Here is a 17,403-nt window from a genome sequence, read left to right as displayed (position 1 = left end):
TGAGATAGAAACCTATTTGTGCGAAAGTATTTATAGCAGCTCTTTTTAAAATAGCAAAGAACTGGAAACTGAGAGAATGTCCATCAATTGTGGAATTGCTGCAAAGTATTATGAGACATAATTGAAATATTATAATACAATATATTAATATTATAAAATGATGAGTCAGATGATTTCAGAAAAACCTGGAAAGACTTCCATGAACTTGTGCAGTTATGTGAACAGAAACAGAGGAACCTTGTGTACAGTAACAGAAATATTTCACAGTGAACAATTGTGAATGACAGCTATTTTTAGAAATAAATTATCAAAAAATAAATTCCACAGGCCTCATGATGAAAACAATGTTATCCTCTTCAGAGAAAGAACTAATAGAGTCTAAACACAAATTGAGATATACTATTCTCTCTCTCTCTCTGTCTCTCTCTCTCTCTGTCTCTCTCTCTCTGTCTGTCTCTCTGTCTGTCTGTCTGTCTCTGTCTGTCTCTCTCTGTCTCTCTCTCTCTCTCTCTGTCTCTCTCTTTCTTCCTTCCACAAAATAAATAATGTGGAAATATGTTTTACATAATTTTACATTATAACCTAGTGTCTCATTGTGGGGGAAGGGAGAGAGGAGAATTTATAACTCAACGCAAAAAATAAATATTATTAATTATTTTAAAAGTAATTGGAGGAAATAACATTATCTAAAATATAATAGCATATTATAATAATGAAGAAAGATGAAAGACTCATGATATGCATGTTGTTCAACTTCAACCTGTCTCTGAAAATGCTCTTTATTCTTCTCTCATTGTGACTTTTCTAATGTATAGAAACAGAAAAGGTAAGAAAATGAAGAAAAAGATGTCTACTGATTAGGTCATTTGTAGATAAACTGAAGAACACAAACAAAAATTTCACAGGAAGTTTGGTGGTATATGAGTTCTTTGGACTGGAAGAACTAGCAGTGTATAGGATGAGATCACACAGATGCATTGGCATATAAATATTAAGCTATTAACTCTTTTGAACACACTGAATAGCATTCATCCATACCTTCTCTTCTCCTTAAATCTTTCCTTCACTCTAAGTCTCCATCTAATTGGATGACCTTAAAATTTATTTACAAAAATCCAAGGGAAACTGACTCCTAACACTGAACCTTGATCTTAGTCTATCACTGTTTCTGTCCTCATGCTTTCATACTTTCAGTGTTTTACTAATTCCAGTAGAAGATGCTAATTTCTTCTCTATTGCTAACTCTTTTATTTAGGTAACATCATTAACTCTTATTATTGAAACTCTCTCCAATGATTACCTATCGAATCGTTTTCCCTTTAATCAATAAAATATTATATGCCTCCTTAGTACCTGACACTATGCTCGGTGATGAGGATACAAAGACAAAAAAAAAAAAAAACAAAACCATCACCTTCTCTCAAAGTTTACTCTTCAGTGGAAAGTGCCATGTATATATACAATTAAACGAAGAACAAATATAAAGGGAATAAAACAAATAAATAGAGGTAGGTAAATTCAAGTTTGTTTGGGAGAAAGCAGTTGGAGAGTCACAAAAAGCTTTATGTAGAAGGTAGTCTTTGAGTTGAATTTTGAAGAAAAGCAAATATTCTATAATGTAGAAATGAGGTTTTTATCCCTTTAGTCTCCACTTTAAAATCTCTTAGAACTTCAGACCAGTGATTTGATAATCCTATTTTCTAACTTGTAGCAGTCTTTATAGATACACACACATAAACGTGCATACATATGTATGTACATCTACATATGTGCACATATTTATAATGTATGCAAGTATGTGTGTCTATTCACCTGCTAACTTTTCTAGATACTGCCCTAATACTTGTCTCTTTTTTATTTTATTTTTTCACTGCTTTCATTTTCTTTATGTTTTCTGTTTTTGGTCCTATCTGATCAGGCTTCCTCCACAACTCTAATAAATCTCAAGGTTATTAATGATTCCCTAACAACTGACTCTTCATCGTCCTTAAATTTTTTTTGGCATTTGTCACTGTTAATCACTTTTAAAAAAATGCTTTGTTCTTTAAACTTTCTCTGTTCTTTCCTTATTTCTCTAGTACTATTACCCTGGTTATCTAATAATAGCTCTGATGACTCACTCACTGCTTCAACTAATTGGCTCTTCTTCTTTCTCACTATTTTCCAAATAAGGTCCTTTTACTTTCCTTTTTCTCTATATATCTACCATCTAGCAGAGACTCATCCAGCCCGTATAGTTCAGCTATTTTCTCTCTGCATTATTTCAAAATTTATATAGAAAGTAACCAACTTCCCAAAAATATGTGTTACTATTTGTGATGTCATTTTTCTTTTTCTTTTGTTAGATGTACTGTCATTATGAAATTTTAGAGTCATTTCTGCCATCTTATTATCATAGAACTGCAAAGCTGAAATAAGCTTTAGAAAGAAGTCATCTACATCTGACTCATGCTCCACTGAGTCAAATATGCTCTGCAACAGTCCTAAAAGGTCATCCAATTCTCATTTGAAGAACTCCAGTGATTAAGAACTCATTACTTCTAGAAGTAATATATGCTATTTTTGTATAGGTTGAAATCTGAGGCTTAGCAAGCTTTTTTTTTTTTGTTCATTTATTTATTTATTTAGCATTCATTTTAACAAAATTTGGGGTTCCAAATTTTCTCCCCTTTTATCCCCTCCCCCCCCAAACACCAAGCATTCTAATTGCCCCTATGACCAATCTGCTCTCTCTTCTGTCATCCCTCTCTGCCCTAGTCTCCGTCTTCTCTTTTGTCCTGTAGGGCCAGATAACTTTCTATACCCTTTACCTGTGTTTCTTATTTCCTAGTGGCAAGAACATTACTCGACAGTTGTTCCTAACACTTTGAATTCTAACTTCTTTACCTCTCACCCTTCCCACCCCTTCCCTTTGGAAGGAAAGAAATTCAATATAGGCCAAATCTGTGTAGTTTTGCAAATGACTTCCATAATAGTTGTGTTGTATAAGACTAACTATATTTCCCTCCATTCTATCCTGTCCCCCATTACTTCTATTCTCTTTTGATCCTGTCCCTCCCCATGAGTGTCGACCTCAAATTGCTCCCTCCTCCCCATGCCCTCCCTTCCATCATCCCCCCGACCCTGCTTATCCCCTTATCCCCCATTTTCCTGTATTGTAAGATAGGTTTTCATACCAAAATGAGCGTGCATTTTATTCCTTCCTTTAGTGGAATGTGATGAGAGTAAACTTCATGTTTTTCTCTCACCTCCCCTCTTTATCCCTCCACTAATAAGTCTTTTACTTGCCTCTTTTATGAGAGATAATTTGTCCCATTCCATTTCTCCCTTTCTCCTCCCGATATATTTCTCTCTCACTGCTTGATTTCATTTTTTTAAGATATGATTCCCATCCTCTTCAATTCACTCTGTGCACTCTGTCTCTATGTGTGTGTGCATGTGTGCATGTGTGTGTGTGTGTAATCCCACCCAGTACCCAGATACTGAAAAGTTTCAAGAGTTACAAATATTGTCTTTCCATGTAGGAATGTAAATCATTCAACTTTAGTAAGTCCCTTATGACTTCTCTTTGCTGTTCACCTTTCCATGCTTCTCTTCATTCTTGTGTTTGAAAGTCAAATTTTCTTTTCACCTCTGGTCTTTTCATCAAGAATGCTTGAAAGTCCTCAATTTCATTGAAAGACCAATTTTTCCCCTGAAGTATTATACTCAGTTTTGCTGGGTAGGTGATTCTTTGTTTTAGTCCTAGTTCCTTTGACTTCTGGAATATCCTATTCCATGCCCTTCAGTCCCTTAATGTAGAAGCCGCTAGATTTTGTGTTATCCTGATTGTATTTCCACAATACTTGAATTGTTTCTTTCTAGCTGCTTGCAATATTTTCTTCTTGACCTGGGAACTCTGGAATTTGGCCACAATGTTCCTAGGGGTGTCTCTTTTTGGATCTCTTTCAGGCGGTGTTCTGTGGATTCCTTGAATATTTATTTTGCCCTCTGGTTCTAGAATCTCAGGGCACTTTTCCTTGATAATTTCATGAAAGATGATGTCTAGGCTCTTTTTTTGATCATGGCTTTCAGGTAGGCCCATAATTTTTAAACTGTCTCTCCTGGATCTATTTTCCAGGTCAGTTGTTTTTCCAATGAGATATTTCACATTATCTTCCATTTTTTCATTCTTTTGGTTTTGTTTTGTGATTTCTTGATTTCTCATAAAGTCATTAGCCTCCATCTGTTCCATTCTAATTTTGAAAGAACTATTGTCTTCAGTGAGCTTTTGAATCTCCTTTTCCATTTGGCTAATTCTGCTTTTGAAAGCATTCTTCTCCTCATTGACTTTTTGAAGCTCTTTTGCCAATTGAGTTAGCCTATTTTTCAAGGTGTTATTTTCTTCAGCATTTTTTGGGGTCTCCTTAAGCAGGGAGCTGACCTGCTGTTCATGCTTTGACTTCATGTCTCTCATTTCTCTTCCCAGCTTTTCCTCCACCTCTCTAACTTGATTTTCAAAATTCTTTTTGAGCTCTTCCATGGCCTGAGCCCATTGGGTGGGCTGGGACACAGAAGCCTTGATTTCTGTGTCTTTGCCTGATGGTAAGCATTGTTCTTCCTCATCAGAAAGGAAGCAAGGAAATGCCTGTTCACCAAGAAAGTAACCTTCTATAGTCTTATTTCTTTTCCCTTTTCTGGGCATTTTCCCAGCCAGTGACTTGACTTCTGAATATTCTCTTCACACCCACTTCACCTCCAGATCCTCCCAGCCAGCGCTTGGGGTCTGAGACTCAAATGCAGCTCCCCAGCCTCAGGGCTTTGGGGGGGGGGAGGGCTGCTATTCAGTGTGAGATTAAATTCAGGTGCTCAGGTGGGAGCAGGGCCACCTCACAGGCTCAGTTCCCTCAGGGGGTTTATGCAGAGACCCTCAACAATGGATCCAGGCTCCTGCCTGCTTGGGGAGCCCTGGTCTGCCGCTCCCTCGGTTGCTGCCTCCCGAGGGGGCCTGAGTTATGGGGGCACCCCACTCCCCTCTCAACCCACCAAAGAGACCCTCCCACAGACCCCCATCACCTGTGGGTGGAGGGACCCACGCAGCCGCTGGAGATCCCGTCCCTGAAGCCCACTCGGATTTGCTCCTCTCGGTGCCGCGGGCGCGGCGGGACTGTACTCGGCTCTTAGTCTGCAGCACCCACTCCGTGGCATGAAGGACCTTTTGCGAGAGGTTTGCAGGTCGCTCTGGAACAGAAATCTCCTTCGCTCCACTGTTCTGTTGCCTCTGTTGCTCCAGAATTCGCTGTGAGTTCCTTTTTACAGATGTTCTATGGGTTGTGGGTTCGGAGCTATGTGTATGTGCGTCTTTCTACTCCGCCATCTTGGCTCTGCCTCTCCCTTTTATTTTTTATCGTATCAGGATCACATCAGCCCCACTATCTCCTACCTATAGATCTTATCTGTATCTTCTACAGCGAAGCAAAATAAGACAATCGTCCCTTCTCTTTTATCTCACTTGATACCCTTTAAATGAGCTCTTAATTACAAATCCTTTCTAGTATTCTCTCAAAAATATCCTTACACATCTTTCCACTTCCATTGCCTTCTTTCACTTCCTTCTAATTCATTTTATATTTAAATTAATAATCCATTGCTGTAAAGCCTTTAGCAATTTTCTTTCAGTGCCTCTCAGGCTGCCATCCTCCTGGTAACCCAGCTATGACTGGAAGTCCTGATTAGTGACAGGATTTCTGCATTTGAAGTGCCCCATACTCAGGCTTGCTTTCAAGCCACCCTTTCTTTCTTTTGCCATGGATTCAATAATCAATCAACACTATCATTCTTGAAAAGCTCTTATCAACTAATTTGCTTATGGTTTCATTCATTATTTCTTTGGTTTCCAAGAAAGGATCCCACTACTACCCTTTATCTATTCTCTTCCTTTACTACAATTTATGGATGCCCTGGGTAAAGACTATCTCATTTTGTGTTTTTGTATCCTCAGCACTCCATGTTGTGCCTCACACATAGTAAAGGCTTAATATGCTCTTTAAAATGTATGTATTCATTTAAATAAACTATAAATTCTTCACTTTAGTATTCAAAATCCTACAAAATCTGGTTCCAATATATATATTTATATATTTTATGGAGTACATTTGACTCCAAAGAAACAAACCCATGTAGAATTCGTGAAATATATGTTTCATTGTCTTGACCTTTGAACCTTCTCTCATACCTCTTTCTGGAATTTTCTCACATAAATGCCATTACTCAATTAGCTTAACTGGTCTTCCTCTAAATTTGTATAGCATTTTATAGGTGAAATGAACCTGAGACATACGGTATCATTTTGGATTATAGTCATTTGTGTGAACATCTTACTTATTATACTAAATGTTAGATTTCTAAATGACAAATGTACTATATTTTACAGATGTTTATCCACCACATCAGCTCAATAAATATGTGAAGAATGAATGAACTTAGGAGAAGTAGCAGGAACCATAAAATTAAATGACAAATTGAAAATGTTAGTAAGATAATATTCACAGTGATTATTGAAATGCTTTTTACAATAAATTCAGTTTCTACAATTAGCAGGTTCAACTTTTTTTTAAAGTGAATGTATTTGCCAATTATGTAATGATTTTTTGTGCTTCTGAAGGAAATAGCCCAAAGAGCAAACACACACATGCACACATACACACACACACACACCAAACAAACAAAAAAAAAGGCTAACCACAACTTTATCATAATGTACAATCTATCTACTCAGGGAATAAGATTTATTGGATGCTTTGTGGATCTTTCTTTCCTCAGCTTTCTAATTTACTACAGCAGTCTCTTTCCTCAAAGATTTTCAAGGGATGATGGATGGCTTTCCTTTTACTTCCATATCCAATCTCTTGTGAATTATTCCTGCTTGGTAAAATTTGCTGAAATTAAATATTTGAAAGGTTGGAATGTCTAAACAATAGTGTACATTTACACATGGTTTCTTACCCTTTCACTCCATCTGCTTTTCACACTTTCAATTTGATTTATAAAAAGATGGGTCCAATACTTTCCCTTCCTGGAAGGTGTCTTTAGAATTTTTAATAAACTCATTTATAAGAAGATATTACCTCATAATTCAGCACCTATTTAGAGAATCTGTTGTTACAGTATTATCAGATGTTATAAAGACTCAATGGTCCTTAGAGATCATCTCTTTCAATTATTTAATTTTAAAGATTAGAAAACTGAGGGCCTAAGAAACTAAATGACTTTGCTCTTTCGCTTGTATCTTGCACATTTCTTAAATAGTCGGTCTGGGATTTATTAGGCAATGCATCTATGCTGAAGGATTAGCAAAATTATAATACTTCATCATTGGAGATCATTCTTTGTCATGTGTTGCTAACACTCTAGATCGATACTGATGAAAACCTTTAAGAGGCTTGTGCTTCTAGAAAAACTTTATAAGAGTTAAAATAGGATACATGTACATTCTATAAAATCAAAACTTTTTGCAAGACTTCACTAGTTTTAAAATCTCGTTGATATGGATTTTCCATTCTTTGGTGATGACTGCATGCAACTTCATATTTTTTTCATCCTGCTTGACACTGGTCCATATTCTCTCCAGATACTTCAGAAGGCATCCACCCAACATGCTTAGAACCCTCCTCTAGGCCTTTTAACTTTACTAGTACTTGAGGTGTCTATATTTTGTCTCTTATTCTGGTAGGTTAACCTGCTCATCAAATCAAACATTGGCTGGATCATGTATTTTATGCGATTGCTTATGGCAAGCCATCACTGTTAATATTTTGAAAGTTATTAATTTCTATCCTCACCTTCTGGTTACTCATAGTTTGTATTAATAATTTATAATGGTCCATGATTTGTAGTCATATTGAGTCATCCGAAGAATGTTGGTATCAGAAATAGGGAGTTTTGCTTGAGAAGTACAATCAAGTTCACAATCTTCCTTCTTTTCAATTCCAACCCTGCACTTAATGTTCATCCATGGTATGTGCTCAAGATTATTTTCTCTCTCTCTCTCTCTCTACACACACACACACACACACACACACACACACACACACACACACATTTCCATACAACTGATAGATATATCTTCCCTGTTTCTGCCTTGTGTTGCTTCATCTCATTAATAATTATGTGGGTCCTGAACATGCTGCAGTGAAATGAGTGTTAGTGTTGGACTTAGAGTCAAAAGATCTGCATTCAAATGCACTTTAGGCACTTACTATTTCCCCTCAGGCAAATCATTTCATATCTTTGAGCTTCAATTTCCTTGTCTATGAATGAGAGCATTAAATCTGATAAATTATATGGTCCTTTATGATCCCAAATCTGTGGCTGTATCATAATAGATGTATAGTCTGAAGAGTAGACTCAAATAGATAATTCTTTCAAAAAGAAGGCTCCTAGGATAATAAATAAAATCTCTTAGGAAGATTTATGGCAACATATGGTCAAGAATCTCCCAGTTGAGAAGGTGGGGAGTACCGGTGATCTCTACTCCGGATGATAATACACACTCATTAAATTATCAGTTGATTAATGAATCAAAGGAATTAGAGCATTGTAAAGCTAATCACAAGCAGCACACCTGAAGACTGCTGCTGTGAATGATCTCAAGGGTCTAATCTCGTAGTATAATGAACCTTCTATTTATTCAGCAACAAACAAGCATTGTTCAACCAAGTAAAGCATGACATTCATAACAGCATCCCCAAGTAAAACAAATTATTCAGTCAATGTATATCTCAAAACAATAGCAATGTCCTTCCTTAAGTAAAAGACATCATCCAATCAACATCAAGCATCCAAGTAAAGTCCTCTTTCATCTTAACTGCAGTTTGGCTTCCAAGTCCCACCTCCCTTCCTCTGTGGGCTGGTCACATCTGATTCTTACCTGGATTTACATATAGTCAACCTCTGCTCCTGATCCATGTCTCAGCTCATGGGGACTGCTCCACTCTGCATCTTCTATCTCTGAGAAAACAAAACTCAGCAGGGCAACAACAATATTAACACACACCACCAGCAACATTATCCAAATCACTCATAAAGACCAACAGATAGGATTTTTCTCTGAGAAATCAACACAGATAAACAGAGAGGGCTTCTTCTCCACTCTCAGAGGTTTTCCTATCCACTATCAGAAGTCTCCTCTCCGGTCTCTTCTCCTCAACTCTCACTCCTTCAATGTTGGTTCTCTTCATGCTTTCTCTCAGCCCTGGCTCTCTTTATATACAGTTGTAGTCATCATCTGATTGTCTAGAGCTCAGGTGTATCTGATTGATTAGAGCCCACTTGCACATGTCTGATTGGTTAAAACTCTCTCTACAATATACTCTTGATTAATCAAAGGCAAGATTCAATCAGAGCCACTTGATTGTCTTAAACAAAAATGAAAGCAAAAAGTCCTACATTACTTGCCATTACAAGCATCTTGTACCACAGATATGATAAATAAAAAGCTAAGAAGTGACAATAAAAGCCAAAGAACCAGCAATTTTCTGGGTTTGGATATTACTATGCCCACATAGATGAAATCAAACCCAAAGGTCACCTTGACACCTAGTCCTTTTTTACCAGATTTTCAGAGACAGTATGTTAAAGTAGAAGAAAGCTAATGGATGGTGCATTGACTTGCAGGGTTTGGGGAATGTTAAGGTGAGAGAAAATAGACAGCATCTTTCTAAACTCTATGGGGAAAAAATGGTTTTCATTACTTCGTACCATCCTTTCTACAAATTGACAGCAAAACTTGACTTGAGTTAGGAAGTTTTTGTTTTTGTTTTTTTTTTCCCCAATTCTAACCCTATTCATTTGTTCCTATCATTAAGAAAGGCGTCTTAATGGAAATTATATTACAAAAGAATGTCTTAGTATTTTATGAACTATCTCCAACAGGATATTTTTACTGAGACAATTAAGATCAGCTACAATGATTATTCATAATAAAATTTCTAACAGAATCCATTATAAATTTAAGTAGGTTTTCTAGCAATCCATTCTTTGTCACACCAATTGACTTGAATTTATTGTTACTGTTGACAGTTTTCTTTTAATTCCTTCATTATTATATGTTATGCAGAAACTATTTGATTATGACACTGACATTCAGTAAAAACAAACAAACAAAAAACTTCTTTTGATGGAGCCATGTTGAGCCAAAAAGCAATATTGTGTGATTTTCAGAAAGATTAGTTGCACTGCATGTCATGTACATTCTTAGTCTTTTCAAAATTGCAACTGGATGTAAATGCCAGAATACTATGTAAATGCTAATGAATGGGAAATATTATACATTTATTTTAGTTTTCTGGTAATGGTGCATCACCGGCCTGTGAACATTAAAACATTTTCTTTTGTTTTGATACAATGCATTATTATAATTTTAAGGCCAATCAAAATATTTTTTATGTTCAAGTGGTTTTCACATTATCACTACCCAAGTACTTCTGAATAGTATCTTTGCTCTAACATTATGAATTCTATGTGCTTCATTGAACTCTGCAAATAATACTACAATAGAGAATGACTTTAAAATAAATGTAATTTAATTAATATAAACATTTTATTTAGTTCTACAGAGGATATGGCATACCATTGAACTAGATCCTGTTGAAATTCTGCTCTTACAACAATGTTCATTATTTCTGAAAACCCTATAGTTAAACTTAGAAGAAAAGGGGAGAAAAACAATAGAGTATTAGTACCATTTGATTTTTGACTTCATTCAGACTGGTCCTTAGCTGATGTATCAAGGTAGAAAAACAACTTACTCTAGATCCCATAGATAGTAAATAACACATCCTATACTTGAGTTAGATTTTTAATTAAAATAAAATAGTCCAGGATTAATTGCCAAAGGGCAAATTTCAAAAGAAAAGGATTTTATAAAGATCTACAATATGCCACACTGGATGTCAGAGTAAAGATTCAAAACTGACTCTCAGGTAATTAATGAGTAGTCTAAAATAAAAAAACATGAAGTAGAAATAATAATGAATTTCAAAGTAAATGATGAAAGAGGTAACTGTATTCAGAAATATTTCACATAAAGAACTGAAGGTGTAGAGTCAAGATGGTGGAGTGAGAGCATGGACTCACATTAGATCTACCACAAATTCCTTCAGATACCTCTAAATAGAGAATTTGAACAAATTTTAGAATCGCAAAATCCAGTTGAAGATGGAGTGTGACAGATTTCCAGTCCAGGATAGCACTGAAGGTCAATAGGAAGAATCTGTTACATGGAACTAGGGAAGTGTCTTCACTCAGGCTGTACCAGTGCATACCTCACCAGAGCAGAGTGGAGCAGGTACTGCCATGGTGGACTGAAACAGAAGCAGCAGTGTGAATTCTCAAACATATTAGCCCAGGATGTGAGTCCAAGGGAACTGAGTGAAAGAGAAGCACAGGACCACTGGTAACAGCAGCAGCCATTCCTGAGACTGTCAGCCTACAGATTAAATGTCTGAATATCACCTACGTGAACCTGCTGGAGTCGAGATGTCAGAGTTAACTATAAGTGCTTTCATCCTCCCCTTGATGACCTTGAAAATCCCAGAGAATACTTCTCCAGTAAAAATCCTGGAAGAGTGAGATCAGCTGAAGGGGTAAATACTCTCTCCACCTGGGAGTCTAGGGAAATCATCAATAAGAGTCCCTCTAGCTGTGGCTGAAGGGGATCAGTTTAGGGCAGGAGGTGTCCAGACCCACCTCAGTGAACTAGGAGGAGATCCTGAGTCACAGGGGTTTGGAGCCCAAAAGCACCAATAAGAAGACCCCAGACATGTCTCAGAATAGCCAGGAGAATTGGGAAGAGACCAGCACCAATGGGGTTCACCAGCCACTGACACTGCCTGTTCTCTAGCACAGGGGGAGTCGAGACCTCCTGCAGACAGACCACACCTTGCCCACACCTCACACCAGGAGCTTCAGTTAATTCCAGGGAAATTCAGAAAGACTTCACTTGGTCTCTGTCTTGGCACATACCAACCAACTCAGCACCAGGCAAGCTGCAATATCCTAGTTTCTAGTTGAAAGAAGCAGAAGCTACAACACACAAAGCCTCAAATTGTCAGCACAAGAAAATAAGGACAGAGCCCCCGGGCCCCTGAAGCAGAGACCCATTTTAAAAGCCAAGAGAAAGGCAATCATCATGAGTAAGAAGCAAACCAAAAAAGAAAAGGCCATAGAATCTTATTATGGGGACAAATACCAAACTACAAAATCAAAATAGGACAGCATTGAGACTACTCACATCTAAAACTTCAAAATGAAATATGAACTGGTTTCAAACCCAAAGAGCATTTTTGGAAAAGTTTAAGAAGGATTTTAAAAGTGAAATGACAGAGGTAGAAGAAAAAATGGTCAATGATCTTAAAAGCAAAATTGACAAAATTGCAAAAAAAAGAATGCTCTAGATAGAACAGTTCCTTCAAAGGAACAGTTGGACAAATGAAAAAGGAGGAATAAAAGTTAACTGAGGAGAATATCAGAATGAATTAAAAAAAGCACAATCTCACAATATTCTGTTTACAAGAAACACATTTCAAACAGGGGGATACACATAGGGTAAAGGTGGAAGGTTGGATAAGAATATGGTATGCTTCAGCTGATGCGAAAAAATCAGTAGTAGCAATCTTAGGCTCAGACAAAGCAAAAGAAGAATAAGATGTAATCAAAAGAGATAAGGAAGTAAATTGTGTCCTTCTAAAAGGCACGATAGACAATGAAGTAATATCATAACTTAACATACATGCACCAAGTCATATTTTAGAGAAGTTAAGGGAGTTATAGGAAGAAATAGAAAGCAAAACTATACTACTGGGGGATCTCAATCTCCTGCTCTCTGAACTTGACAAGCCTAACCTCAAAATAAACAAGAAAGAAGTAAGGAGGTAAAGAGAACTCTTGGTAATATAGATTTGATAGAACTCTGGAGAAAACTGAATGAGGATTGAAAGGATTATACCTTTTTTTTCAATAGAACATCACACATACGCAAAATATGACCATGTACACTAGGACATAAACACCTTAAAACCCGGTGCAGAAAGTCAGAGAAGATCAATACATCCTTTTCATATCATAATGCAATAAAAGCTGTATGTGATGAAGGGCCATGGAAAGATAGATCAAAAATTAATTGGAAACTGAGTAATCTAATCCTAAATAGTGAGTGGGTTAAACAATAAATCAAAGAAATAATCAATAACTTCATTCAATAAAATGACAATAATGAGACCACCGACCAAAACTTCTGGGATGCTGTAAAAGTAGTTCTTAGGGGAAGTTTTTTAACATTCAATGCCTACATGAATAAAATAAAGAAAGAGGACATCAAAGAATTGGGCACACAACGGAAAAAGCTAGAAAAAGAACAACTGGAAATTTCCAAGTGCTTACCAAATTAGAAATACATGAAAGCAAAGGAGAAATTAAGAAAATGGAAATTAAGAAAACTATTGGATGAATAAATAAAACTAAGAATTGACAAACAATTTGATTTTAAAAGAAAGAAGGTAACTAAATTACCAATTCAAAAATGAAAAGGGTGAACTCACTCTCCAATGAGGAGAAAATTAAAACAATAATTAGAAATCACTTTGCCAAACCATATGTCCATATGTTTGACAATCTATGTGAAATAACTGAATATCAAATAATGCATAAATTGCCAGATTAACAAAGCAGGAAGTAAAATACCTAAATAACCCCAGCTCAGAAAAAGAAAGTAAACAAGTCATCTTTGAATTCTGTGGGAAAAAATTTTCAGGGACAAATGAATTTACAAGTGAATTTTTTCAAACATTTAAATAGCAGTTAATTCCAATACTATATAGACCATTTGGGAATATTGTCAGAGTCCTACCAAATTCATTTTGTGATACAAATATGGTTCTGATACCTAAACCTGGAAGAGCCAAAACAAAGAAAGAAAAGTATAGACCAATTTCTCTAATGAATTTAGATGCAATATTAGGAGAACTATCAGTGTTATCAATCATATCAGCAATGAAACTAACAAACTATTTGATTATCCCAATAGATGCAGAAATAACTTTTGATAAAACACAACACCCATTCCTTTTGAAACTACTTTAGAGCATAGGAATAAATAAAGTCTTCCTCAAAATAATAAGTACTATCTACTCAAAACCATCAACAAGAATTTTAGGTAAGGTTGACAAGCTAGATGCATTTCCAATAATATCAAGGGGGAAACAAAGGTTGTCCATTTTCACCACTGTTATTCCATAAGGTACTACAAATGTTAGTTTTAGCAATGAGAAGAAAAAGAATTGAAGGAATCAGAATAAGAAAAGAAGAAATTATCACTCCCTGCACCTGTTATTCTTAGAGAATCCTAGCGAATCAAGTACACAACCTACCTGAAATAAAAAAAAAAAAAAAAACAACCGGTAAAATTTCAGGATACATAATAAACCCACAAAATTATCTGAATTTCTATATATTACTAACAAAGCCCAACAGGAAGAGACAGAAAGAGAAATTCCATTTAAAATTATGGTAGATACCAGAAAATATTTGGGAATCTACCTGCCAAAACAAACTCATGGACTATATGAAAACAATTACAAAATACTTTACACACAAATAAAGTCAGATATAAGTAATTGGGAAAACATCACTTGCTTGAGGGTAAGCAAAATTAATATAATAAAAATGCAAATTCTGCCTAAATTAATTTACTTATTCAGTGCCATACTAATCAAGCTATAAGAGAATTATTTTCTATAGCTAGAAAAAAAATATCAAAATTCATATGGAACAAAAGGTCCAGAATATGAAGGGAACTAATGATAAGAAATGCTAGGGAAGGTGGTCTAGTCCTACCACATCTCAGATTGTAATATGAAGCAACAATCTTCAAAACCACTTTGTACTGGCTACAAAACAGAGAGATAGATCAGTGGAATCAGTTAGGTACTCAAAACACAGTACTCACGGAACCTATCAGTCTATTGTTTTATAAACCCAGACACCCCAGGTTCTGAGATAAGAATTTACTGTTTGACAAAATCTACTGGAAAAACTGGAAAATAGTGCAGCAGAAATTGGGCATAGACCAATGTCTGACACCATACACAAGAATAAAGTCCAAGGGGTACAAGATCTAGATATAAAGGCTGATACTATAAACAAATTAAGGGAGCAAGGGATAATGTATTTGTCATATTTACTGAGAATGGAGAAATTTATGACCAAGTAAGAGATACAGAAATTTATGACTTGAAAAATACATATTGTGGATTACATTAAATTGAAACATTTTTGCACAGACAAAGCCAATAAAACCATGATTAAGAGGGAAGCAGAAAACTGAGACAGAATTTATATAACCATTGTCTTTAATAAAGGCCTCATTTCACAAATATATAAAGAACTGAGTCAAATTTATAAGATTACATGTCATTACCCAACTGATAAATGGTCAAAGGATATGAACAGGCAGTTTTCAGATGAAGAAATTAAAGCTATATAGTCATATAAAAATATTCTAAATCACTATTGATTAGAGAGATGCAAATCAAAACAACTCTGCGGTACCATTTTACTGCTATTGGATTGGCTAACATGACAAAATAGGAGGATGACAAATGTTTGAGAAGATATGGGAGAGCTGGAACACTAATTCATTGTTATTGGAGCTGTGAGCTGATCCAACCATTCTGGAAAGCAATTTGGAACTATGCCCAAAGGGCTACTAAAATGTGCATATTCTTTGACCCAGCAATAGGGTTGTATTCCAAAGAGATCATAAAAACAGGAATAGGTCCCACATGTACAAAAATATTTATAGTAGCTCTTTTTCTGGTGGCCAAGAACTGGAAATCAGGACATGCCCATTAATTGGGGAATGACTGAACAAGCTGTGGTACATGAATGTACTAGAATACTATTGTGATATAACAAATGATGAACAGTTCAGCTTCAGAAAAACCTGGAAAGGCTTATATGAATAGATGCTGAGTGAAATGAGTAGAACAAGAACATTATACACAGTAACAATTGCAGTATGCAAGGACTGTTTCTGATAGACTTAGCCCTTCATAACAATAAAAGAATCTAAAACATTCCCAAAGACTCTTGAGGCAAAATGCCACATTCACATCCAGAGAAAGAACTATGCAATCAGAATGCAGAATGAAACAGACTACTTTCTCTTGTGTTATGTTTTGGTTTGGTTTTTCTCATAGTTTCTCCCTTTCATTTTAATTCTTCAGTGCGACATGACTAATATGAAAATGTGTTTAATAAGAATGTAAGTGTAAAGCCCATGTAAAATTACATGCCGTCTCAGCAAAAGATGGTGGAGGGAGGGGGAGAAAGTTTGAAACTTATGGAAGTGGTTGTTGAAAACTGAAAACAAATAAATTATATTTAAAGAAAAAGAATTGAACATTTCATTTAACTGCAAGGTAATTATGAATCAAAGTTAATTATTTGGAGACAATTTGATTCTGGGATACATGATGTCCAGAAATAGGGACGTAATAATCCTTCTAAGCTCTGATACTCAAACCTTTCATTTTCTGATTTTCCCAAAACAATGTGTCTTCATGAGTGTTCTACATAGGAGGGTTTTGACCTCGATTTAATTTTATTTTATGCTACTTATCTGATTGTTATATATTTAAAAATAAAATTTTTCAAGAATCTCTTTGTCTTAGGACTGCTACATTTCAAGTTTCTGTAGAATATTTCATGCGAAACTTTGGCCCAGTGAAACTCAGTTCAGAGTGAGTTAGAGAGAAACACAGAGAGCGATAGTGAGAGTGAGAGCAAGAGAAAGAATAAAACTGAGAGATTGTGAGAGACAGAGAGAGACAGAAACAGAGAGAGAGACAGAGAGAGAGAGACAAAGAGACCAAGACAAAGAATGAGAGACAGGTAGACAGAGACAGAGACACACAGATAGAAAGATAGAGAGATAGAGAGAGAGACAGAGAAAGAGGCAGAGACAGAATCAGATAAATAGACTGACAGAAAGTGACAGAGACAGAGAGAAAAATTCTTTGCTGTAAGCCTTGGGCTTTATACTTGAGCCTTAGGCAGAGAAGACCTCCAGAAATAAGCCTCAAGAGTCAGAAATGAGAAGATGCCTGGAAACAAGATTGAGAGTAACACTTTCAGTTTTGAATTAAAACAATGTAGGGATTTGCCTTCTTCAGAAACACATATCTGCTAAAAAGACTTGAGTTTTTTGATTTATCAAAACAGGGTGGAAGAAGAAATAAGAAGGAATTAAGGTAGGGAACAAAAAGCAGAAGGAAATAAAGAAGAGACGGTTTCTTTTAAGCATCTTGTCTTGACCATAATAAAAAATAAATTGCAGAGAAAAGTGAATTGCAGAAAAGAAAGAAG

This window comes from Notamacropus eugenii, chromosome 7 (genome assembly GCF_028372415.1).
Source record: "Notamacropus eugenii isolate mMacEug1 chromosome 7, mMacEug1.pri_v2, whole genome shotgun sequence".
In the NCBI taxonomy this organism is placed as follows: Eukaryota; Metazoa; Chordata; class Mammalia; order Diprotodontia; family Macropodidae; genus Notamacropus; species Notamacropus eugenii.
Note: the sequence above shows the minus strand (reverse complement) of the source record.